The sequence below is a fragment of the Hemiscyllium ocellatum genome, chromosome 17 (assembly GCF_020745735.1).
Source record: "Hemiscyllium ocellatum isolate sHemOce1 chromosome 17, sHemOce1.pat.X.cur, whole genome shotgun sequence".
In the NCBI taxonomy this organism is placed as follows: Eukaryota; Metazoa; Chordata; class Chondrichthyes; order Orectolobiformes; family Hemiscylliidae; genus Hemiscyllium; species Hemiscyllium ocellatum.
Window position 1 is genome coordinate 25,218,480 of NC_083417.1, and position 26,702 is coordinate 25,245,181.

Consider the following 26,702-nt stretch of genomic DNA (forward strand, 5'->3'; position numbering starts at 1 on the left):
TTTTTCCAACTCCTAGGCAGCCTTTCTAAGTGAGTTGTAGCCATTTGGTTGAAAATAATTTTGCCCACTTCCAACTGAGCTAGGGATGTCCAACCAACATCAAACGGCAAGTATTTTTACCGTATTGTTAGATTCATAGGTAAATCCTTGCACAGGACTTCCAGCACCCAGCATTCCTTAAAATAATTTTAGCTTTCTTTAAAATTCATTCTCAACATAGAAGTGTTTCTGAAAAGGCAAGCAATCATTACCAGTTCCTATTTGAGGTAGTGTGCTTTCTTCTTGAATGGCAGATTGATGCGAATAGTTAGCTTACTAAGTCAATTCAGGGGACAATTCAAATTCAACCACACTGATGTGGAGCAGGATTCACTTTAGGTAAATCTGCAGATTGCGTCCCCTAAAATATAATAATGGAGCTGTGTAGTTTTTATGTTCCAAACATTATATTCTAGATTTAAAAAAGAGGATTGTGATTCCAAATACATTTTGATAGGATTTGTATTCCTATTCCTCATATTACTAGTCCAGTAATATAATCTATATTGTATGGATGAGATTATTGACACTTGATTCAGCAACCACAGCTTGTTGGTGTATTACAGTAAGAAGTCATTTAAAATGCTTTGGTGAGTAGAATTACTGCTTTTTTAATCTCATTATGTCTTCGTGCTTCAAGTTAAGATTAATATTGAATATTTTTGAATCTTATTGTGCTGTATGTTTGTGCATTGCATCATTTTAAAAATTCCATATAGTCCTGTTCTTACGAAATTTTGACTTTTGACTGATGTCCTTGATCACGTATTGCCTTATATTTGAATGCCCAAATCACAACTGCAATTGACCAATGCAAGACAAATATTATTTGGACAGACAAATAAATCATTTAAACTTATTAGTATAATAAATAATAACAGAAATATTTAACAATCACTGAAGATTTCTGGAGGACATGTGTGGAGGCCTGGACTCAAGTGCTATCTGCTAGAGAGGTATACCACAACCCACGTGGACAGATTTATTCAGATTAAGAAAAAGCAAAGTAGTGTTAATTTGTTGATAGAGAGAAGAGCTGAGTTCTGGATAGGGAAAAGATCCACAGTGGAAAGGTTGAAACTAATATCTGCACAATATTTAACTGTCGACTAATCATTATGCTATAGCATTAACATAGTCTTTAGCAGTAAATGTTTCCATTTCAGTTGATCATTGTTTGCTACATGTTCTGAGCTAATTCTTATCACCTAAAATCTGTTATAGTGTGTCCAGTTATAAACTACGAGTAATCAAAGTTTATTAAAAGACTGAGAAAATAATTGTATCTTTGTTAAATGTTTGCTAATGCTTTTGTTAAGTTGAAACTGCGAAAATTCAATTTCAAACAATAGAAAGAGAGTTCCAGTCTGACCATCCTGTGAGTGTACGCATTTTGTAAAGATCAGAGAATTGTATTATAATTGCAACTGTGGATAAATCTTGGATTTTTCTACAGAGATCTGTACTGCTATTTGACATTGGAAGGTCTGCGGAGTGAACACAAAAAAAATCTAGAACTTTCAAACCATTGGGTCTGGTTAGCACCTACTGAACACTGGGGGAATCAATCACATGATTATTCCTGCACCAGGGACATAACTGAAGGAGGCCAACATGGACAAGTATATTCAGCAGCAGTGGAACAACTAGAGTTTGGAAGGATTGTACGATGTATATTGGATCTATGGATTGACACAAAAGGTTGTAATTTATTATTGCTAATTGCTTTCTTGTAATCTATAGGCAGCTCCATAATCTTTTAAGCAAGCATCTTAAATTTGATGTGGCCGGCAGCTACTCACCGTCCTTTTTTCACTTTCTCAGGCTAAAAGGGAAGCAGCTCAATTACAATGAGTAATATTTGCTTTTCCACCGTTCATAAAAGGTTTCAGTGTAGTTCTCAAGCCTACCAGTAGCACCTAGTCCTGTGGTGAAAGGAATTTTTTCCCCTTGAGCTAGCACAAACTCATTTTACATGAGATTCCACCTTTGTTCTTAATGACCCTCTCTAAGTCTTTTAAATGAATAAAATTATTGAATCATAACACCTCCGGGGCACAAGACAGCAGGCACCCCTGCTCGGTCATCAGTCCACCAATGCTGTGTTAGTTTTGGCTACAAACGACCTGGAGACTATGTTTTAAATCTATCCTGTCCTCTCTGGACAGAAGCCAAATGAAATAATAATACCAAATCAAATCTTTTTGTTGGTGATAGGAAGTCTGCACACAAGTGTTTTTACAAGAATCAAAGATATTTGCGAGTGTAATAGCCAGAATGTTTCTCACTGCTGAGGAGTTCTGTTTACCTTTATAATAAAAATACACTTTGTCATGGTCAATGACTCTCATAAATTTCTATGTAGGTGCCAGCCACTTTTCTAGGCTACTAAACTAACGCAAAAGTGGCTTATGCGAGACTTTGATGAACTATGGAGAACATATGTATCTCTGGGATACGGTCTGCTGTCCACAGATGGCGCAACCTGGTCTGATTTATGAGGTTCAACCTCACAAGTTCTCTTATCTGCAACGTTTACTTCTTTTGGGACTCATGTTGACTGAACTGCTTTCAGCACAGACCTGAGTTCCAGCTGATTTGAAGTTATTTTAGAGCCTCACTTTTGTGTGGTGTTTGACAACATTTTAAAAATATTTCTATTTAAGTCTTTTACTGAACAGCATTTGTTTCATGTGTTCCTTGCTCAGAGAATGTCACACAGCTGTAATGTTTTATTGATTGCAATAAAATGAAAATAGCACAGTGCAAAACCTAAATAGAGGTTAATGCCATCCTGGAGGCATTTTGTCCAAACCTAAACATGTGTCTATGCTAGAGAAAATTAACCCTTTTTGTACTGAATTAGTCTGACATCTGTAGAATACAGACATCTTTTCAATCACTTAGGATCTAATTAAACTGTCACTTCAACAATAATGCAAGTGGTTTTGAGTGCAGATTAGTGGAAAATAGCAATATAAATCCTTATTTTTCCAAAAGAATAGGGTAATGCCAAATGTTTTTATGTTCCACTTACTCAAATCCTCCCTTCCTGCCATGCTGTCTCTCTGCAGTTTCCCACTGAATACGGTCTAATTCCAGCCTTAATGTTCTTCAGGTTTACATCCTACTTTAAAATACGAAGGCCTCATGTTTTTATTCGGTTGTGTTGTTCATTTTATTCAACATAATGCCGCCCAAAGCAGCTAGCAAATATAAAACAAAGAAATATCAAGTGGAAAGTGAGTTTCTCCAATAATTTGTGCTTTGTTTAAAAAGTCACCTCGGTGGAAGCTGGGCCAATGCTCAAAATTAAGCACAGCCCAATCTGAATTCACCAAAATGGTCAGATTTTGCTAACTGAGCCTGTTCAGGCCTTCAAGGAGTCACTTCAAATTAAGCATTGTTCAGGCACAAGGACACCAGTAAACTAACTACAAGTATCTAAGCATTACAAAAGGTCTCATTTATAAAGTAGCTGCCAACTGAGCATGATTCTGGTTGTACATTTTTTCAGTCAATTTTAGTTGTTTGAAATTTGCAATGGCTGAAAGTAGATATGCTAAGTAAGATTTTTTTTTTGTAATTAATCCACATACAGCTTGTCACTGAAATGATACCAGGCCACCACTTCTAAATAGGTCAAGGAGTACTTTTTGCAACAACAAAAAGAGTACCAAATTACCATAATGAAACACTGCCTGATTGCTCTGGTCCATGAATTTTTTTATTGGTAATATGCAAATGAATTTGAGCAAACGCTTGAGCAAAAGTTTCAGTTTGGAAAATGAGTACAGTATGTGCAGTTTTATGCTTCGCTGGGAGTGTTCTGGGAAGCAGCAAGGCCGTAAAATTGGGGAAGTGAACTTGGGCTGTTGAGCACATTATCCTCCCATTCCTCCCCAATTAAATGCAGGACAGGAAGGATGGACAATAGTCTTCCACTCAAAGACAGATTGAAGACTTAAGCAGCCACTTGCTGGTCAACAAATAGCAGTCAGTGGGAGCCAGGTCATGTGAATAAGGAATCTGCTAAGATTTAGTGGGCATTGCTGGAGACCTGGTGGGATTGTCCTCTATCGCACACTTGGGCTAAAGGACAGACCACCATCTGGGCAGGGATTGACCCATGAGAGAGCCTATCATCTTGTCCTTTTACACCTAATTGGCTTTTCCTTCTACCATCACCATGGCTCCCTCACTGTCCCTTATGACCTCAGCACACATCTTTTATTCTTTCATTGAATGTGGGCCTTACTGACTAGGCCAACGTTTACCACACTTGTGAGTTCCAGGACTCTAATGTTGACCCTTCTACTAAAGATACCATAGACCTCCTCCTTCATTGAAAAGAGACAGGTAGTGGCATAACCTAATGATTACCAAGCCTCAGAGAAGGGAGGAGGTTGAAGGAAGGTCATTCCTGACAAGTTCAGTCAATGTAGGAATTGATCCATTACTTTTGGCTTTACTTTGCATTAGAGACTAGCCATCCAGCCAATTGAGCTAAACAACCTGCAGCTCTGATGCAGTACCAGCAGTGGCCTCCATTCACGTTGGTACTGCTAGCAGCCTTTGGAGGCAGGAAAATCTGCAGGACCTGGAAACCCCAGAAGCTGACCAACAATGGTTTGATTGGAATGAAATCCCAATTGATGGGAGAAGGGGGTATCCCAGGGTCCCAGGAATGTACACAGCAGAGTCATCAATGATTCCCCAGCTGATTGAGGAGCCCATTGCTCTGAGCATTAAAGTTTCAGCCAAACTGCCAGTTACACCCAACTTGAACTATCCCAGACTCTGTTTTTAAAGTAATGTAGAACATGACAAATGAATTACAATATTATAAATATTTACTTTTAGTGAATTCAAAATAATCTTTAATTTACTTTATAATTTGCATTGCCACCAATGATTTTTGTCACTCAGTGAAAGTTGGCTGCTAAATCTTTCTAATTTGCAACAGTGTCGATGCTTTGAAAGTTCTTCACTGACTGATGAGTTTTGGGATGTCTTGATCACCATGAAAGGTGCTTTATCAGCGCATAGCTGTTTTTGTTCTATTTTAAATTTCTCATTTTCTGAAACAGAAGTCCAAATGCAACAAGACCTTGACAACATCCAGGTTTGGAGTGACGAGTGGAAAGAAATATTTGCGCTACACATGTGTTGGCATCACCAATCAAGTGGCATTACATCACTGCATTCTCCACTATCAGCATCTTGTGGGTTATCATTGGCCAAAAACAGAACTGGACTAGCCATATAAGTATTGTGGCTGCAAGGGTAGGTCAGAGGCTAGGAATCCTGCAGTGTGTAACCCACCTCCTGACTGACTCCTCAAAGTCTGTCCATCACCTACAAGGCACAAGTCAGGAGTATGATAGAATACTCACCATTGGCCTGGATGAATACATGCCCTTAAAACACTCGAGAAGTTTAACACCACCCAGGACAAAGCAGCTCACTTGATCCACAAACATCCATTTCCTCCATTAATAATCCTCTGCAAAAGCAACATATACCAGTTATAAGATGCACTGCAAGAATTCCCCAAAGCTCCTTAGACAGCACCTTCCAAATGCATACCATCTGGAAGGTCAAGGATAGTAGTTACATGGGAACACCACCAACTTCATGTTCCTCTCCAAGCCACTCACCAACTTGATTTGGACTTCTATCACACGAATTTCAGTGTCACTGGGTCAAAACCCTAGAATTCCCTCCTAATGGCATTGTTAGTCTACTTACACCAAATAGAATGGAGTGATTCAAGACAGCAACCCACCAGAACTTCCCCAACACAATTGTAAAACACTAAGACTTATCTTTCTGTGGCAGTCATGATTCTAATCAGGTCTCTTCCACACTACTGGCAGCACTCGCTGCTGAGATCTGGCACTGATGGGTGTGATGGAGCTACTGATTAAAGCTGAAACTTTTCAATTAGCTCACTTGCAGAACATTACTGTTCCAGGATGGCTTCCTATGGACAAGTCAGCTTCCAGCTAACCTTTCTTCGGCAGGTATGGGGATGAACTATCTACCAGCATATCTCCCTGCTACCACTGCCACTGCCCACATATATTTCTGCCCAATGACATAGCAAAATTTCACATTTTAAGACTTTACTGCAATAACAAATTAAAAGTTCTATTAATTAAACATTATCTTAGTGAGCAAATAATATATTAAGCTACAGGACAGATTAACCCCTCTCCCCCACGATTTAATTTTGGCTGCCAACAAACCCATTTCACAGAAATAAATACAGTCCTATACATTAACATTTAGGTCTCCAGTGATCAATTCAAAATGATTTTTCTCTCTAAACCTTTTCCTTTACCAACCTGGAAATGTTTATCTCCAGAACTCAGCAGTTTTCCTGCAGCCTCCAATCTCTAATGTAAGCTTAATAAATCTTAAAGCCTTATTTTAATTTCTTGTGAATTTGATCTTTCCTATAAAAGTGTAAGCTCCCAAGGCCATTCATTCCAATCAAGCAGTTCTTAGTCTGCCTCTGGGGTTTCCAGGTCTTGCCGATTTTCCTGCCTCCAAAAGATGCCAACAGCACCAATGTGAATGGTGTTGGTGAAGGGCTTTTGCCCGAAACGTCAATTTTCCCGCTCCTCGGATGCTGCCTGACCTTCTGTGCTTTTCCAGCACCACTCTGATCTATACTCTGGTTTCCAGCACCTCCAGTCCTCACTTTTGCCCAGTATTTCCAACAGTGGAGTCGTACTTTAGGGTAAACTTTGATTCTGTGTCCAAATCTCTGGAATGGGGCTTGAACACAAGACTGTGATGAGAAAGCTTGTACCTTCTTTGTAACTAAAATAATTGGTATTAGAAATAATGCTGTTGGATAGGCTGACCTAAATTAATTATGGTGCAGCTTTTTTGGAAATCAAGGATGGCACTCTTGGGGCCTTACATGACCTGAAGCATTGACTTCATTTGGACAGCTTTGTCCAAGATTTAGCCTTCAAATCACCTGGCTGTCAAGGTTTCCTTGGCTTATATGTCTGCTACTTTGGAATTAACCTCAGAAATGTGTGTAAGGGAAAAAAGATGGTTCAAGGTTTACTGAGTCTAAAAGAGTCTGTCCTATGGGCTGTCCCTTTCTGATTAGGTAGAAGAAAGAATGTGTATAAAAGAATGAAGATGAATGGAATAAAAAAAAGATAAGAAAGTGATGGAGGTGAAGTGGGCATGGGGACTCAACCCTGAAAACAAATGAGCCAATATCAGTATAAGAAAATGGGAACAAAAATAGAAATTGCTGGAGAAACTCAATAGGACTGGCAGATTCTGTCCGAAGAAAGCAGAGTTACCATTTCAAGTCCAGTGATTCTTCAGAAGAAATTAGAAGTTTTCTCATATCATAGTAATCTAGTAAGGGCTCAAAGCTATCATGGTGTATCTGATTGCTAGGCTGGAGTGTAGCAAGGCACTTACTAATCACCAACAGAGATAATTCTAAAAACAAATTCTAGTAGTATGATTAGTTTAAGTGATTATTTAAATTATTAGATTCTTGACCAATTTGTTTTAGTGTAAGAATTTAAATTTCTGTGGAAATGCAAAAGTTAAAAATCTTTGAAAAAAATCCATCAATACAACGATGCCTACCTCTTCAATTTGTCAAATAGGGATTGACTACATTCCGAGGTTCAGTTTTCATCATCACTCGTGGTGTATTCGATTGACCATAGGAGCATAGGAATTAGGAGCAGGAGTAGGTAACTCAGCCCTTCAAGCCCACTCCGCCATTTAACAAGATTTTGGCTGGTCTTATCCTTGTCTCAACTCCACTTTCCTACCTGCTTACCATACCCCTTTATCCCGCTTTTCATCAGAAACATTTCTTGAATTTGTTGATTGATTGATTCTGCCTTCACTGGACTCTAGGGCGATGGGTTCCACAGAGTCACAATGCTCTGAGAGAAGTAGTTTCTCCTCATTTCAGTTTTGACTTCTCACTCTGTGAGAGTCCTCTCACTCTGTACCCGTGACCTGTTGTTTGAGACTGTCTCACAAGGGGAAGCATCTGTTCAATGTCCACCTTCTCAATCCCCTTTAGCATGTTATATACTTCAATTAGATCCTGTCTTCCTGCACCCCCCCCACCCCCCCCAACACACACCACGCGTGCACACACACACACACACACACACAATTCAACCACTCCTTGTATGATCCCCTTTCACTACTGGAATCAACCTGGTGAATCTGCTCTGAACTGCTTCCAGTGCCATCATATTCTTCCTCAAGCAAGGAGACCAAAACTAGACACAACATTCCAGGTATGGTCTTACCAATGCTTTATATAATTGCAACAACACCTCGTTTATCAGCCAGTCCCTTTGCAATAAATATTACAATTCCATTTACCTTTCTTATTATATGCATCTCCTACATACCCACTTTCTGTGATTTATGCACATAAAGATGCCCAGATCCCTCTGCACTGACACACTTTGAATCTGCTTCCCTTTGAAATAAAAATGTTTCCCTTTTATTTTTTTAGCCAAAATAAACACTTATCTACATTAAACCCTATCTGCCAGATTCTGGCCCGTTCTCCTAGCCTGTCAATATCCAACTGTAAACTCGTTGGTTCCTCATCACTGCCTGATTTCACACCTATTTTAGTATCATCCACAAACTTTGCTGCGTTACACTCTGTCTCTGTTTGCAGATCATGTGTATAGATTGCAAATATTTGAGGTCTGAGAACTGAACCCTATGGCAGGCTACTAGTTACCATCCAGAGAAGGACCCATTTATTCTGACCCTCTGCTTTTTGTCTGTCAGCTAATCCCCTATCTGAGCCAATACTCAACCCTTAGCCCCCTGGGATCTAACCACCTGGATCAGTCTTTTATGCTGCACCTTGGAAGTCTAGATTATATCACTTCTAATGGATCCCCATTATTCATCTCATTGGTTACATCCTCAAATAACTGAAGCAAGTTTGTCAAGCATGACTTACCCTTCATGAGACCATGCTGACACTGGGGAATTGAGCTTTTTTGTTCCAAGTGTTCAGTTATCTCTTCCTCTATGATTGACTCCAGCAACATCCCCATGACAGAGGTCAAACTAACTGGTCTATAGTTTCCCACTTTTTGTCAATCTCCTTTTTTGAATAAGGGTGACATATTAGCATGTTTCCAATCCACTGGTACCTTTCCAGAATCGAAGGAATTTTGGACAATCATAACTAATGCATCCACTATCTCTGCTGCCACCTCCTTTAATACCCTAGGGTACAGGCCATCAGGCCCTGGGGACTTATCTGCCTTTACGAGAGACTTAACAAACAATCCAGGTCTTTTTCAATATATAATTTCAATTACATCATATTGTAAACTTTTGCTATAAATTCTGTGTCGTTACAATCTTATACTCCACAACCACCTGATGAAGGAGCAGTGCTCTGAAAGTTAGTGCTTCCAAATAAACCTGTTGAATTTTGACCTGGTGTTGTGTGATTTTTAACTGTGTACACCCCTGTCCAACACTGGCATCTCCAAATCATTTAGTCCCATCAAGTTACTTAATTACAAGTTCCTCTGTAGCAATTGCAGCATTAGGGAATAAATTATTATCTTCCACTGTGAAAATAAAGACAAAACATGGGTTTTAGTATCTCTGCCATTTCTGATTTTCTAATTATTAACTCTCCATTTTCATCCTCTAAAGATCAACATTTCCTTTTACCTTTTCCTTTTCCTCTTCCCTGTCATAGTTTGATTATTTGTCTATTTGTTATTTATTTGGGGTTATATAGTTATGCACTTGAGACTAAGTATCACAAACTATACTGGACCTCAAAAGAGAATGCCTGTTTTAGCAAAAGGTTGTTAATCAAAGTGAAAATTTACTACAGGGTTCAAACTTCAGGACTTTTATCACAGGTTTTTGTTTGCTACGGCGCTAAATCAACTCCAGATTCACTTCCAAATATAACATACCATATTAACAGAACTCTAGATGGGTGGTGTCAAATGGCAACAACCATGTGCTGCATTGCCGTTTGATCCTACGTAAGATATTGCCTGCTTGAAGTGAGCTAGCAGGTGAAGCTGTTTTATGCAATTTAACTAATGTTTATTTAGCCAGTCACGTCACAGGATTCTAGCCCAAGGGTGTAACAAACAATATTATTGCTTAGGCAGTGTAATAATTAGTTCATCTATAGTGAGTATGTCTTTGGTGTTGTTGTAAAATGAGCCAAAGGACCCTTGTGAACCTATAAAGCTTCTCAAGTTAAACAGAAACACTAGTGATCACATTTGTAAATTAGCTATAAACTTGTTATGGTGATGGGGTGAGGGGTTCATGTAGGTGACTTCAGGAGACAATGTTTCATTCTGCAAAGCAGAATTAGAATGCTTGAAATAAGATCCACCATGTGCCACGTATTATTGAAACGAATATAGTACATTCAAAATTAATTACGTGCAAGTTTTGTTAAATTAGTTTTAAAATCCACACCTTTTTTAAATTCATTAAATAAATTTCTTAGCTTTGAAATAATACTTTTAACTTCAATGAGTTGTATGTTAAAAGAAGGTAGGGCTAATAAAGTAAAATGTTCCGAAAAGTGATATTTGAGTTAATTCTTTACTAAGAGTACAGGGCAGAAATTAGTTTGTGCAAACAATTTCTGTTTTTAAAAGCTTCATCAATGTTGTTTTTGTTTACCACCTAACTGGCGCATGTAATATTGAAATATACAATGCTTCTGTATACTTCAATGAATCATTTTGTTTGTCCCAACTCTGCAGTAAAGAACCCCCATTGCCTTTTATTTGTCTCCCTATACACAGCACCTCTCTCTGCTTTAAATACTGACAAACACTCACCGGACAATGACCTGTGCCTCAGCCTTTGCTTGTGGAAATACGTTCCATACTCCAACAACCAACTGTAAAGAATTGGCCCTTTACCTCTCTTTCACACATACTTTGTGATCATTCTAATCAATTCAATTTCACTTTATTGTCTATACAGAAATTCATTTAAGGTACATTGCTCATTCATTAAAATATTACATAGAAATAATAATAAAGAATGAAAATTACAATATCACAAAGACCTAACTTTAATTAAAATATATTAAAAACAATTCCAATGCACTAAAGTCATTAGACACCGAGTTCCACTTCGTGCACATATTCGTATCCGTACATCAACTCCTCTTACTGATTTCCCAAAACAAGGAAATGATTTTAATATTTCACTCTATTACAGCTCTTTAAAAACACATTGCATTTCTCTCTGTAACCCAATTAACGTTTCCATCACCACATCATTGCATCTATTTTGCAACTTTGTGAAGGTGAGTACTGCAGGTGCTGGAGATTAGAGGCAAGAGTGTGGTGCTGGAAAAGCACAGCAGGTCAGGCAGCATCTGAGGAGAGGGAGAATTAATGTTTCAGGCAAAAGCCCTTCAACAGGGCTTTTGCCCGAAACACTGACTCTCCCGCTCCTCGGATGCTGCCTGATCGTCTGCGCTTTTCCAGCACCACACTCTTGCCTCTATTCTGCAAATTTACCTGCTTGCACTTTAAGTGAACAATATATCTGTAACTATTAGTAGTCTTGTTCACCAATACCTGGAGTTCTTTTTTTTTCTCATTTAAGTGTTTGATCTCATTTCTTGTTCATGCCCAAGATCTATTATGTCACACTAACCCACATTACATTTCATCTGCCATTTTTCCAATCCACTAACTTGTGTAAAAGAAAAACCCAAAGAACTGCAGATGCTGGAAATCAGAAACAAATTCAGAAATTGCTGGAAAAACTCAGCAGTCTATGGACAGAAAGAAACGTTGATATTTTGGGTCCAGTGACCCTTCTGCAGAGCAGGGTTTTTCAGCGATTTCTGATTTTTCCACTAACTTTTGTCTTCTGGAAGTTTGTAAAGTTTTCCTTACTGTTTGTCGAAAGTCTAACATTTGTATTGTCAGTAAAATTTAAAATCGTTTTTCTAACACATAATCAAATCATCTACATGTGTCACAAACTTAATGAGGCACAACTTGTTCCAAACAATAGTTTAGATCAGAGTGGTGCTGGAAAAGCACAGCAGGTCAGGCAGCATCCGAGGAGCAGGAAAATCGACGTTTCGGGCAAAAGCCCATCATCAGGACTCTGTTTCCAGCATCTGCAGTCCCCACTTTTTGCCTTGTTCCAAACTATAGTCTTGTATATTTGATTTCTCTTTGTCAAACAACTTTCTATCCATGTCACTGTACCTTATCTAACACTATACAACGCTATAAAACTGAAATTTTGAATACTTTATTCATTGACTTCTAAAAATCCATATGTACTAAAATTGAGTGAATTTTGTTGATCTATTCATTGATTTCTTTCAAAAGAGACTGCTATTAAATTTGCCAGGATGACTTGCTTCTCCTTAACAATTCTACATTAACAGTCATTGATTAACAAATGGATTTTCATAGATTTGCTACTTTTATCTCAACACTGCCAACTGAGAAGTGGTGTCCCAGAGTAGCCTGCAGACTCTGAACCAAGATATTGGAAAGACTAGTTTCACCCGGATCAGTAAAAGATAAAGCAGTGGTTCATTATCAAAGGCCAAGATTATATTTGTGAAGCTTCAAGGAACACATCTGAACCTCCTGACCAGACAAAAACAATAACAATGTATCTTTAAGATGCTAATTCCAAAGAAAGAGTTTCATGCATTTTTGCATGAATTGTAAGTATTGTTTTACCATGGTAACCTCATTTGAGTTTAATTTGAGAGGTTTTCAGTTTCACGAATTGAAATCTGTTTCTTGTCGTTCCAAATCCTTTTCATATCGTATTCCAGTTTATTACTCTCTTCTAAAGTTATCTGGAGTGATTTCATCTTGAATTCAAAAAGTTAGCAAACGTTATTCCAGATTGAAGATTACCAAGATTAATTCACTGTAAGCAGTACTTAAAATTGGCTTTGAATTGCTCCACAGTCCTTTTTTGATGCATGTTAAGCAGTTCTGAGTAACAGACGATTGCTAGTGTGGTAATGTGGTCACCCCACTGGCAACTGTCCAAAGTACCTGCGTGGGCCAATACTTTTCTATCGTTCCTCGCATGTGGAAAAATGTAGATCTTATGTTAAATGAAACAAACTGAAGTCATGTGGAGTGACTCCATTTAGCTCTATATGAATGGGTCTTTTGTGTCAGCACAGTGCTTCGACTCTGTAATTTCAAGCTGCCACTTCTTTGTAGGTGTAAATTGGATTCCCTCTTTACTTATAACGTTTTGGACCTGATTGCTCACCAAGAGCTGTTTTAAAGTACCAAAATTAATTAACGATACTGATAAACAAGCCACACAACTGAAAGACATCACAGTAATAACTGCCTGCAAATATAAAAGATAAGCAAACAAAGAGAAAAAACATGAGCTTATTTTAACAGCAGAGAATACTTCTGAAAAAATACCAATAACATTTGTAGAATATTATTAATGAGGGTGGAAGTGGCAAGGGTATTAATAGTCAAATTAAACTAGAAAAGCTTTATCAGTTACATAAAGAATTAGTCTGGACAAAGACCTTTTTGCTTTTCCTTTCACACATTACCATTATCCCCATAGAAACTGTAAAATGATTCTGCCATTTAAACTCCATCCCACTTCCTGATCTAATTTGAAATGCAGTCAAGTTTGAAAAGCAAACCTGACTATTTTAAAATACCAAATGCAGGCAGAATTCTAAAATCACATTTAATGGAGAATAGAGGAAATCAAGTATCAGGTTTCCTCCACATTCATAGTTCCAACTAGGTGTTTTCTCTATTTTAATTCATTAAAAGAAACATAGCTGTATCAGAATTATATGTGACTAAATAAACACATTCATCATGATTAATGTTGCTTCCCCTGTCCTTTTGAATGGATTAACTAAAAATGACTTAAGTTGATCATTGTCCTCATTGTATTAATATGTACAAATAAAAGAGAAGAAACATGTATTTTGGGGCCTAATATTGAAAACAATTCTTATACCAAGTGCACAATCAAAATGGGAGGAATGAGAATTTGGCAATTTAACTCATTTAGCTTGCTTAGTTCTAACTGTATTCCTCACCTCCACGTTCATATTTTTCCTGCCTCATTAACAAAATAGGATCCCAATATGTCACTTGAGTCAGGAATGACTCTCCTTGCAAAGCCTGTAGTTGAATCTTTTTTCAACATGCCAGGTTGCAGTTTGATTTAGTTTGCAGTCTCCTTAGTTAATAATAATATCCTCCAGCTCTCATTTCCTGGTTCGACATAAAAGCCATCCACCCCACTGATTCCATCTTGCCCGGTTAGAACAGATTTAGATGCCGTAGCCTCTTTTCACAGTTCACTGATTTAAGACATTGCTCCATCCTTGTGGCTCTTCTTTGATCCCTTTCTCTTGCCTGCCTCTTTTTTTATGAACTCAGTTTGCCAAACTAGACAAGATCCTCAAATATCTCAACGGTGCCACATAAAATAATACTGTAGTCCCCCTTTGTTATGCTATACATAGCAATGACCTTGGCATTTGTTGCCATATTAATAAGGATACCTAAATCATCTTTTTGGCTGTCTTTAATTTGCTAATTACTTTAATACAATATTTTCCGACATTCAGTGCCATGTTTACTCATTTGCCAAATGATCAATGTCCTCAGATCTCTTTGCCCCATGCACCCACTAAAATATCCTGTTTACAAATAAGCAGAAAATTATTTGTAATTCTTAATATTTTGTTCATAATGTCCTCTTCAAAAACGTTAGTAAATATCTGTGTCCCAAAACTGATCCCTGAGAGAACTCTACTGATCTCCACTGGGGCAGCATGGTGGCTTCGTGGTTAGCACTGCTGCCTCACAGTGCCAGGGAATTGGATTCAGTTCTAGCCTCAGGTGACTGTCTGTGTGGAGTTTGCACATTCTCCCTTAGTCTGCATGGTTTCCTCTGGATGTTCTGGTTTCCTTCCATGGTCCGAAGACGTGTGGGTTAGGTGGATTGACCATGGGAAATGCTGAGTTATAGGGTAGGGATCTGGGTCTGAGTGGCATATTCTTCAAAGGATCCATGTGGGCTCTATGGGTTGAATGGCCTGCTTTCACAGTGTAGGAATTCTATGATCCAAAATACAGATAGAGCTATTAATTTCTCATTATTATTCCAAACTGAGTAGTTGTATAGGGGGGTTCATGTTGGCAATGAATAGGGAAGCTAGATCAGTACATGGAGGGAGCAAGGAATATCAGGGTACACTGAGAATGACAGATTGTTGGTTTAGAGAAGAACAAATACTGTATGGAGCAGTTTCTGTACCATAAACTCCAATAACTGTGGGAACATTCGAATATGGGTCAGCCATTTGGCCCTTCAATGAAGCTCCACCCTTCTATAAAATGCAGGCTGATATAATTGTGCTCTCAATTCCACTTTACTGATTGATCCATCCCATTCCATTACCTTTGCACATAGCCCTTTAATCTTTTGGCTTTCAAAAATGTATCAAACTCAGCATTGAATAAGTTCAATGATCCAGGTTCCTTTGCTTTCTGTGAAGAAAAATTCCAGACACAAACAACCCACTGAGAGAAAAGAAACCTCCTTTTCTCAATTTTAAGATGGAGACCTCTCATTTTTGAACTGTTCTCCCTCATTCTAACCCCCCCCCCCCCCCCCCCCACAAAACATCATCTTAGTATCCATTCTATTTAGTTCCTTCAGAATCTGAAGTTAAAGTGAAGTACTCTGGATACTGGAGATCTGAAAGAAAAACAGAAAGTGGTTGAGAAATTCAGCAGGTTTTGCATCTGTGGAGAAAGAAATAGAGTTACATATATCACGTTAGACTCAAATGTTGACTTTGATTTTCTCTCCACAGATGTGTCCAAACCAGCTAAGTTTCTCCAGCATTTTCTCTTTACCTCATGATGTTTCAATAAGATTACCTCTAATTCTTCTGAAGTATTGACTCAACCTGTTTAGCCTTACTTCATAAGATAAGATCCTTTTCACAGGAATGGATGGAATGAGCTTTGTTTGAATTGCTTCTACAGCAATTATACAAGAAAACTGAGACTATTCAAGATGAAGTCTCACTAAGACCCTGTACAGCTGCAGTCAAACTTCCACAACTTTTATATTCCATTCTCTTGAAATTAACATCAATATTCCATTTCTTTTCTTAATCACCAGCTGTACCTGCATACTAACTTTTTGTAGTTCATACACTAGGATCATTCTGCAACACCTAGTTCTACAATGTCTCTCATTCATATAGTATGCTGTGGTTCTATTCTTCTGCTAATGTGGTCAAATTCAGATTTTCCCACATTTTGCTCCTGCCAATTTTTTGTCCACTCATTTATTCTATCTATATCTCTTTGCAGATTCTTCCTCTTGAACAACTTATTTTCTGACCTATCTGCATGTGATTACCAAATTTAACTACGATATATGTAATTCATTCCTCTAAGTTATTAAAATAGATTGTAAATTGTTGGGGTCCCAACACAATTATAGTTTTCTAACACACTAAAAAAATTATTCTTGCTGCCTGATTCTTGTTAGATAATCAGACTTTTATCTATGCTATGTTACCACCTATACCATGAGCCCGTAGTTTGTTAATAACTTTCAATGCGCCACCTTATCAAGTTACTTTCGCAAATTCAAGTACACAATATCTATAATTTGACCTTTCTCTACTTTCTCTGTTATGTAATGTTGAAGACTATTTGCCTTTCATAAAACCATGTTGACTCTGCCTGATGCTGTTAAGACTTTCTGAGTATCTTACTGTAACTTCCTTTCAAAACGAATTCCAGCAATTTCCCTGACAGAGCTCACACTAACTGGCCTATTGTATTCTGTTTCTTGTCTCCGTCTTTTCTTGGGTGAAGGTATTATAATTACTTTTTTCAACTCTGCTGGAAAACTTCAAGAATCTTGGGAATTTTGGAAATCATAGCCCATTCCTTTACTATCTCTGTAGTTATTACTTTTAAAATCCAAATGCACAGGCCTTTAGGTCCAATAATTGTTTGAAGTTCCTCCCTCCCTTTCATCACTTGCTGATCAAGTCTCTTCAGGAAGTTTCAAAGTCTTCCACAGTGAAACAGAGACAACAGATTAGTTCATTGCCATTTTTATTTTCACCTTCAATTCCGCAGAATGCACATTTGAGTAGATGAATTCTAACTTTAGATAAATTTTCCATTGTTAAATATTTATCTGGAATGTGATGGAGGGACATTCAACCAAGACATTCAAGAGGACATTAGATGATTACTTAATTGGAAATGACACACAGGATTGTGGGGAAAGGGTGGGAGAATGGCATTAGGTCAGAACATTCATTAGCTTCATATATTTCCTACGCAGAACACCTTTTCTTAGTCCTATCTACTTCTTTGGTACTCACACAGATCTTTTTCTTCCATTTGCAAATTCCTTTCTAGCTTCAACCAGCTGTTGTGAACTCTGACACTTGGCAACATGACTTTCTGGACTGTCACTCTCCACTGCAAACAGCTAGGTCCATTCCCCTGACTATACTGGTCAGAGCATTGAGTACAGGAGTTGTTGCAATTGTACAAGATACTGGTTAGGCCACTTTTGGAATATTGAGTGCAATTCTGGTCTGTCTCCCATCAGATGGATATTGTGAAACTTGAAAAGGTTCAGGAAAGATTTACAAGGATGTTGCCAGGGTTTGAAGATTTGAGCTATAGGAAAGGGCTGAATAGGTGGGGGCTGTTTTCCCTGGAGTGTCAGAGGCTGAGAGATGACCTTATATAGATTTATAAAATCATGAGGGGTATGGATAGGGCAAATCCCTGGTGTGTGGGAGTCCAAAACTAGAGGGCATAGGTTTAAGGTGAAAGGGGGAAAGTTATGGAAGAGACCTAAAGGGCAACTTTTTCATGCAGAGGGTGGTACGTGTATGGAATGAGCTACCAGAGGAAGTGGTGGAGGTTGATACAATTACAACATTTAAAAGGCATCTGGATGGGTATATGAATAGGAAAGATTTAGAGGGATATGGGCCAAGTGCTTGCAAATGGGACTAGATTAGGTTAGGATATCTGGTTGGCATGGATGAGTTGGACCGAAGGATATGTTTCCATGCTGTACATCTCCATGTCTTTATACTGCTTCCCATAACCATAACGTTCCTATTTTACTCAATTCCCATATCACTTGTGTAATGGTCAGTTTGCTCATCCACTTTGCCTTCCCTATGCTCATCCTCACAAGCTCTCTGAACCTTGAATCTGTTGAACAATTGTAGGGACTAAGATTCCTCCATTTCTATCCCTTGGTCACCTTACCTGCCTATTTCATAGTCATACAGCTCTGTCCATGACCACTGACCAAATCAGACTACCCTAACCTAAGGAGTATGACTGCCTTTTGGAACATATTATCCCGGTAACGTTCTCCTTCTCAAATGCATTGCAGTGTTCAAAGCTCAACTTCTAGCTCATTGACATTGAGCTGAAGTTCCCATTCATTCACCTTCAACACATCACATGCCCTATCATCTTGTATTTGTGTTAATTTATTTTCCTTAATTTATGATGCATGAACCTTCTACATACTACTAATACATTTTATTACTGTTAGTTCACCTTACTGCGAGTAAGAAAATCTTGAAGTAACTAATAAATTATTCAAGTTTTGGAAGAGAATTGAGAAAAAAAAACTTATGTATAATATTCCATCACTGCAGAAGATAGGTATACCTGACACAGCTATTGTGTTCCATCAATCATTTAGGTTGGCATCTTGCCCCTCTCCCTTTTGCACCAACTTTCATTAATGATGCCTTTCCATAAGTGTGTCATTTTCCCACTGAATTCATCTGGTAATAGAGGGCTCAATCCTACTGGAAACTGAAGTCTGCATATTCTTTATCTTCCTTGGGTTGATTATGATACTTTGTATTTATGCCCAGTCATAATAGTTAGTTTTCAACAAAGGATTATCTTGGTAACCATTTGTCCATTCATACCATTTTAGTCCCATTGTGTCAGCAGGACTTGCTGGTTTGTCAAGCTTGCTGCATAGTCAATATGCCTACAGCATCATAATTAGCCACTCCCCTACACTGATCGACATTGTAATTTCCTGGCACAAGTACAAAACCAGAAGAAAAATCTATGATGAATGGTGGAATGGCTTGTTTAAGAGTTTGTTAGTTTAGTTCATGGCAAATAGGCTTTCTCTCTATTTGTGCAGCCATTTCTGGCATGAATTTTATGGATTGCTCCAACCAAATGTTTCATATTTCAAAAGAATACAATAAAAGTGTTTTACTCTACAGATAGGAATCCATTGGAATAATTCACGTTCTGGATGCCAAAGACCTTGAATAGTTCTTACCCTGAGCAGTAGATTTGCTGTTAAAAACTTTGAACATGTTTATGCTTGATCGCAATGAGAGATGAGTCAGACATCATGTGTGGACTCCAAATATAAAGATATTCTAAAGGCAAGGAGTTAAGTTGCCTGCTAAATTATGTTGGGAGAAAGTGAGGACTGCAGATGCTGGAGATCAGAGCTGAAAATGTGTTGCTGGTAAAGCGCAGCAGGTCAGGCAGCATCCAAGGAGCAGGAGAATCAGCTCATGCCCGAAACGTCGATTCTCCTGCTCCTTGGATGCTGCCTGACCTGCTAAATTATGTTGCATTGTTCTTCATTTTCATTCACATTGATTAAAATACTAAACATCATTTAAACTCCCAACAACATTATTTATTCAAAATTAAGGATCTTTGCTTCAGTTTGACAGAATATTAGAATTATCCTGCTGTCATTTGTTTATTGGCAATCTGGAAAGAATGCTCAGTTTCTTACACACATGGCCTAATATTAATTTTTCTCCATTTCAGAATGCAGTTCAAAATACTATATACTTTTCATCAGCTACAATTGTTGCCTTCTCGCTTTCCTTTTGTGACATAATATAAAAATTTTCATTAGTAAAGGAATTTCAAGTTATCCTAACATCAAGCATTCCCCGTTATCAGATTTATCAGCCGCCTGACAATGTTCAATATTGACAAACAGAAGAAATCATCAGATGCTTGTTCTGTGCTAAGTGTGATACTTGAGATAAAGGAAAGCCTATTTCAGGTGTTTAAGCAATTTCATTGACCACTATTCGGAAGAAGTAGCCAATTCTGAAAGTCAGTCTCAGCCCGTGTTGCTTGGTGGACCTATCCACAGAATCTTAAAATTTCCTTTAATATTAAGTATCTCATTTTCATGGTTAAAAGATACACAGCCCCATAATGGATGAATATAGTCCCGTCAATATGGTTCTTCAGCTTGGAGCAGTCAATTTACCTAGACATCCGGATTTCTGCTGATTCTGAAGAGAACTCAAGTTCTGATCCAATATTTCACTCTCTGTAAAATGCAATTGCAAGGCATTGTAACTCCAGAAACTGTGGTACTGAACAATAAGCTACGTGTTCATGTTCGTGATTTTCCATATGAAGGAACGTTGGTCTTTTTTCTGGCAGATCTGAAGGTGCCTTTCCTGTGGCAAAGAAGAGAGGAAAAATCAAAAGTAAAATTGTTAAGAGAAAGATACGTAATTTCTCACAGACCCAGTTTTGCAGTTGTTCCATTTATCAGTCTGCCTTAATCGAACTATGCCTCAACTAATTAGATAGATATAATCCTAGATTGGACAGTTTTGAAACATTTAGTGACCAACTGAATTTTTTTTATTTGTAAACTCTGTCACCCAAATCCTTTTGAAATTTTTCCCATTTTCTCTTCAGGAGTTTTGTTGTTCAATGCTTTGCAATTGTTTGGCTGTTTTATTTTTCTCAAACTTTCCAGGTCAGGTAAAATTGATTCAAACTCACTTGTCGAGCTCACCTGTCCATTTCTCCTGTGACATTTTTCATTGCCTTATATGGTCTGTTGGAATCAAAACATTGATACTTGTAGACATCATTATTTGTACCTCTTTGGGATAAATTTAAATAACGAAGTTATTTCAAAACAACAAATGCCAGAGATCACACTGTAGGTACTGGAATCTGTAGTGAAAACAACAAATGCCAGACTGCAGCATTGCATTTCTTGTTTCACTACAGATTCCAGCAACTGTAGTAATTTGCTCCTCCAAGAGAGTCATTTCAAGTTGACTTGTATAATTACATTTCATACTGAGATAAGAGAAAGAATTCAAAATGAATTTTGCAAATAAGTTATATTATCACTGACATAGTCACATGATTTGCAATAGAGTTTGCAAAAGATTTTTTGTATAGTTTTCTCTTTCATTGGTCAAAATGTATCTTTTTCCAACCCAATCATAATTCTGAGCTAAAGTGGAAAGGTGAAGAAAAACCTAATTTAGTTTCTCTTTCCTCAAATCACATGGCAGACTTCCAAATGAAGGTCATTCCCATTAGTACCAACAGGAATTGGCCAAACATGCTTGTTTGAAGTATTTCTGTCACATAATTTAAAATTTTGTGGGAAAAGTTTGTTCTAGCTACAGTTTCTGATGTTTTCAAGAAATTCTGAGAAAAGGAATGGAAATTATCCCAAATCTGGTGTCTCTTTCATTGTTTTCAGTTCGAAATATAAAACAGCTAAGACATTCTTTGAAGGGTGTTTTAAACACAGCAACATATGTGGCAGAAAATACCATCAAATCTAACCGTAGGGTCAGAGAATCATAGAGATGTACAGCACAGAAACAAACCCGTCGGTCCAACTCATCAATGCCAACCAGATATCCTAAGCTAGTACCATTTACCAGAACTTGGCCCATATCCCTCTAACCCTTTCCTATTCATATACTCATCCAGATACCCTTAAACTGTTATAATAGTATCAGCCTCTATCACTTCCTTTGACAGCTCATTCCATACATGCACCACTCTTTGGTGAAATGGTTGCCCCTCAGGTCCCTTTTAAATTTTTCAACTTTCACCCTAAACCTATGTCGTCTGGCTCTAGACTCCCCCACTCCAGGGAAAATACCTTGTCTATTTACCCTATCCATGCCTCTCATGATTTTATAAACTTCTATAAGGTCACCCCTCAGCCTCCAGCGCTCCAGAGAAAATAGCCCCAGCTTATTCAGACATTCCCTACTGCTCAATTTCTCCAACCCTGGCAACATCCTTGTAAATATTTCAAGTTTCACAACATCCTTCTAATAGGAGGGACACCAGAATTGCATGCAATATTCCAAAAGTCCTGTATAGCTGCAACATGACCTCTCAACTCTGATAATCAATGCACTGACCAATAAAGGAAAGCATATTAAATGCCATCTTCGCTATTCTACCTACCTGTGACTCCACTTTAATGGAACTCCGAACCTGCACTCCAAGGTCTCTTTGTTCAGCAACACTCCCCAGGACCTTACCATTAAGTGTATAAGTCCTGCTCTGATTTGCTTTTCCAAAAAGCAGCACCTTGCATTTATCTAAATTACATCCCATCCGCCACTCTTAGATCAATGGCAAGGTTGAGCCATCAGTCATTGATGATATAATCATCTACAAGCTTGCAGAGGTAAAATTCAATGTGCAATAGAAAAGTAAGCTTTAAAAATTTGAAAGAGAATTTTAGTCCTGTTAGAAATAAAAAGTGCAGCTTGCCCACTGAGGTCCCACTCTATTTCTGCAGATTTCAGTTGTAGGCAGCTCTACTGAAGAGTGAGAGCGAAACCTATGAGAAAGCAACATTGTCCCACTTCAAAAAAATGCAGATTCATCTCCAGTGTCAATGAGCTTATGCCTACTATTTTATCTGGAGATTGGGATGGGGAAGGCTTTCCATTGTTACCCAGCCTCTACCCAATCGCAAACTCCTCTTCACCTCCTTCCTGTGACTTCCAGCATTGGTAACTGGTGACTGTAGGGCCACCTCTCGTCGTGGTTTCAGGTGTGAAATGAAATGATTCTATTCCAGAGGGGTGGTGGAGGGGTCCTTACTGCTAGGGGCCCCACCTTAGCCATCAGTTGTTTATCTCCTTCCCCTAATCCAACACGAGGTGTCAGTGTTTGAAGAACAGTTACCCAGGCATGAAGATTTTAGCTGAGCTTTTATTAATGATTTTAAACTTTCAAAAAGAGCTGACTCTCTCCTGCTTCAACATTCCATCCATCCATCAGCAACTAGATTGTAGTTTGGCATATTTAGAAATGCAGATTTATAATACAGATTAGGTAATTTTGATTCACACTTTTAAGACTATAAAAGATGGAGTTTACCTATTCACAGCCCCAGTGTTGCTTCACCTGCTAACAATGTACATCACAACTTCAAGGCCAGAGGTTATCACGCTCCAGAGGATTTACTGTCTATTAACTAAATGGCATAAACTTCCATGGGCCCTTCTGACCCCTGCTTCCAAATTCCTGATATGCATTCCCACAATGCAAACATTTGACACCAGAAACACAAATCTGTCCTGTGCTGTTTTGTATGTATGATGGGCCATGCTGTTATTTTAGCCCCTGTGTCTCCATGTACGACAGCCATTCATATTTCATGGGCTTCCGTTCTGGTGGTTACCATTTACCAGCTTTCATTCAACTGAAAACGAACGGCTCAAGCCCCAAACATTGCATACAATTAACTTACAAACTTCCAACGTTTGTCAGAAGCAATTGTGAAGGTGAAGAAAAAAGCTTCACTGCTGCATAAAGTGTCCAATTTTTCCAATGGGAGATATCTGTGGACTGGGTGCCTATTGGGAATTTTTTTGAGGACTTCTATGACTTTAAGTCTCAAAAGTAAATTCTGTCAGTAATGCCCCATTAAAAGCGACCAAAGAGGTAACGATTCTGGTACATTTTTTCCTCTCGCTCTCTTCCAGTGGCCAGGAGGCACATCATTGTGGGATGCAAGTTCAGTAATCTTCCCACTAAGTGATAGAGGGGAGCTAATCCACTGTTGCAGTGTGGAGTGGATCGGACTGCCTATTAAAAAGAATAATCCGGAACTCTCAGGATTAATTTATGACCTGGTAGCATCTAGGGGATTTCAGGAGGGCGGGGACATGGTGTTTGGGGTTAATGGCGGTCGTGAATTTGCCCTGCTCTGGTGCTGCAATTCCTCATGTAGAAAACATGAATTTAGGATACAAGACAATTGATCCTGGACTACGATGGGCAGCAGTTCTCTGCTAATGCCAATAAAAGAAGGCAATTGACTCCATGACCCAGAAAGTGGAGAACTCAGATGAAAATCAAGGTTTTATTGTAAAAGCCGGTGCTTATGAAAGGACTATGTCTTCAAGATGTGCCTACTTCCTGCTCGAACAGATGCTCAGTAATGCATACTGATTTCATATTAAAAATCTAAAAAACAAATGTTCTTTTGCCATTTACAAGCTTTCTCCTAAACGTTATTTACCAAATTCAGTATTAGTTTCTTTTTAACCAGAAGAAAGCTCGACATGCTTGAATAGTTGCCAGAGACTGAGCTGTGAAACAGCCAGGAAATTTCCCAGCTTCCAGATTCTCAGGGATTTATTGCATCAAAATAACCCACGAATCTATTGGTAATCAGGTCAGGTCACTGAGAGCTATAAATTCCATTTGCCTATAGGGTTCTTTAACATCTTTACACCAGGCCACTACCACAAAGACTTTGTATTCTTCAGTGATACCGTTTTGTTGATTAAAATTCATTGACAGTAAAATTGTTCTATCAGGAAAACACTTAATTAGTCTTAGTTTTGTCTTTTGCTTAAATTTTTAAAAACGATTTTATGAAAACCCAGTTGACCAGTAGGAAAAATCATTTGAACGACACTGGAATAATTCAACATACAAGACCTTTCTTTTCAGGTTTGCAAACAGCAAGTGAGCTCCATTGTACAATTTAGATTCAAAGGGAAATATTTGCGTCACGTTTAACAATTGTAAATGACTATTATCACATAAAATATATCAATTATAGTGGAATGAGGCAATGCTTGTGCTTCTACTATATTTGTGAGGTTACGTGTGAAGTGTGTCATTCTAATCTCAGTAAAAGTCTAATGAATCCTCGTTTGTACACAGAGACCAGACAGATGCCTCTGTGCAGTCAGCCGTCTCTCACTTCAACAGCATCCAGTAAAACAAAGGCTGATGGCAGGCGAGTGTCTGTTGAATGCTTTCGGTGACACAACCCCGTTAGTATGCTAATTCAGTCTCTGCATTATAAATTCAGATCAGCTTCTCTTTCCTGGAGCCTTGTATTGTAGCAGTGGCTGCTATGTTTAATTGCCAATTTCTTGCATGCATCACACACACACACACACACACACACACACACACACACACACACACACACACACACACACACACACACACACACAGTCTCTACCTCCCCTTGACAAGACAGTTCTCCATACTTGACCCAGGCTTTGTAAAGGTGAGCAGCACTGATGTTACAACAATTGGCAGATGTCTTTCCCTGATGCCAGCCTTTATTATGCAATTTCCTGTTATGAAAATGCTGTTTCCCTGACTTTGATGTGTATAGCAGATTTGTCTCTGCCAGAAATTGTGAAAAGTTACTCCGCTATGGATAAAACACGAGAGGGTTGGCCCCTTTTCAATGCAAACTTTGATAGACTGGGGGAATGTAAACCTGTTGATAACAAAATAGGAACTGGGGCATGAGAAATTCTCTTTGAGAAGACAGAATGCCTGTGTTTATACAGTAGAATACCACTTCAACATGGGCATGCTCACTTGGCAACCCTCTCCTCCCTCACAGTGTCGTCAGCAATAGTGACTTATTGGTTTTCTCCTGCAGCCCCAGAATACACACGCACAGAAATTCCTGTCAAGACTCAGGGACAATCATAGCTCTGAAACAAGTGGCTGGATCAATGGTGTACCATTATTCAACACTATAATTCATTTCACTGGGATTGGCACTGGGCCAAGCTGTGCTTTCTCCTCTCTTCTCTCGCTCCCTCTTCCGTTTTTAAAATAAAACATTTGGCATGCTACGGCTTCTTAATGCTTTGTGCCTCCCGCTTCCATTTCTATTCAAAAGGTCTTTTAGCACGTCTCTAACAGGAGCTTACAATCCTTTTAGCATGCAGTTATGTTTACTTACAAGAACGCGACACAACCTTTTTTTTCTCCTTCACGTTCGAGCCGCTACACGACTGCAAAATGAGGGGATGCATCACAGACGTTTGCATAGTCACAGTATTAAAACAGCAATCATGTATTACCTTATCGCTCTTCTTGTCACAGAGCCAAGGAAACCTCTGTTACGTAGTAGCTACCTCCTGTTCCTTTGAGTCAGTTCTTTTACATGTTGCCGTACCCTTACGTAGCAGAAATGCGTAGTTCCCATGCCTGCGGAGATGCCCTGCCATCTCTCACACTCATCTGGCTTTCTCTCACGCTCTTTCTCTCTGGCTTTTCTCTCCTTTCTCTGTGCCACCAGTCACCAGATGGGATGCGGCTGGCTTGCAGGAGCTGCCTTTGCTTTCTGTGCCAGCTTAACACCAACAACGCACTGTACAATGAATAATCAATAGCCTTATTGATTTGTTGCGAATGTTTGTAAATTCCTGAAAGAAAGAAAAGGAAAGCACTGATACTCGCGGGAACTCAAAGGGGAAAGCT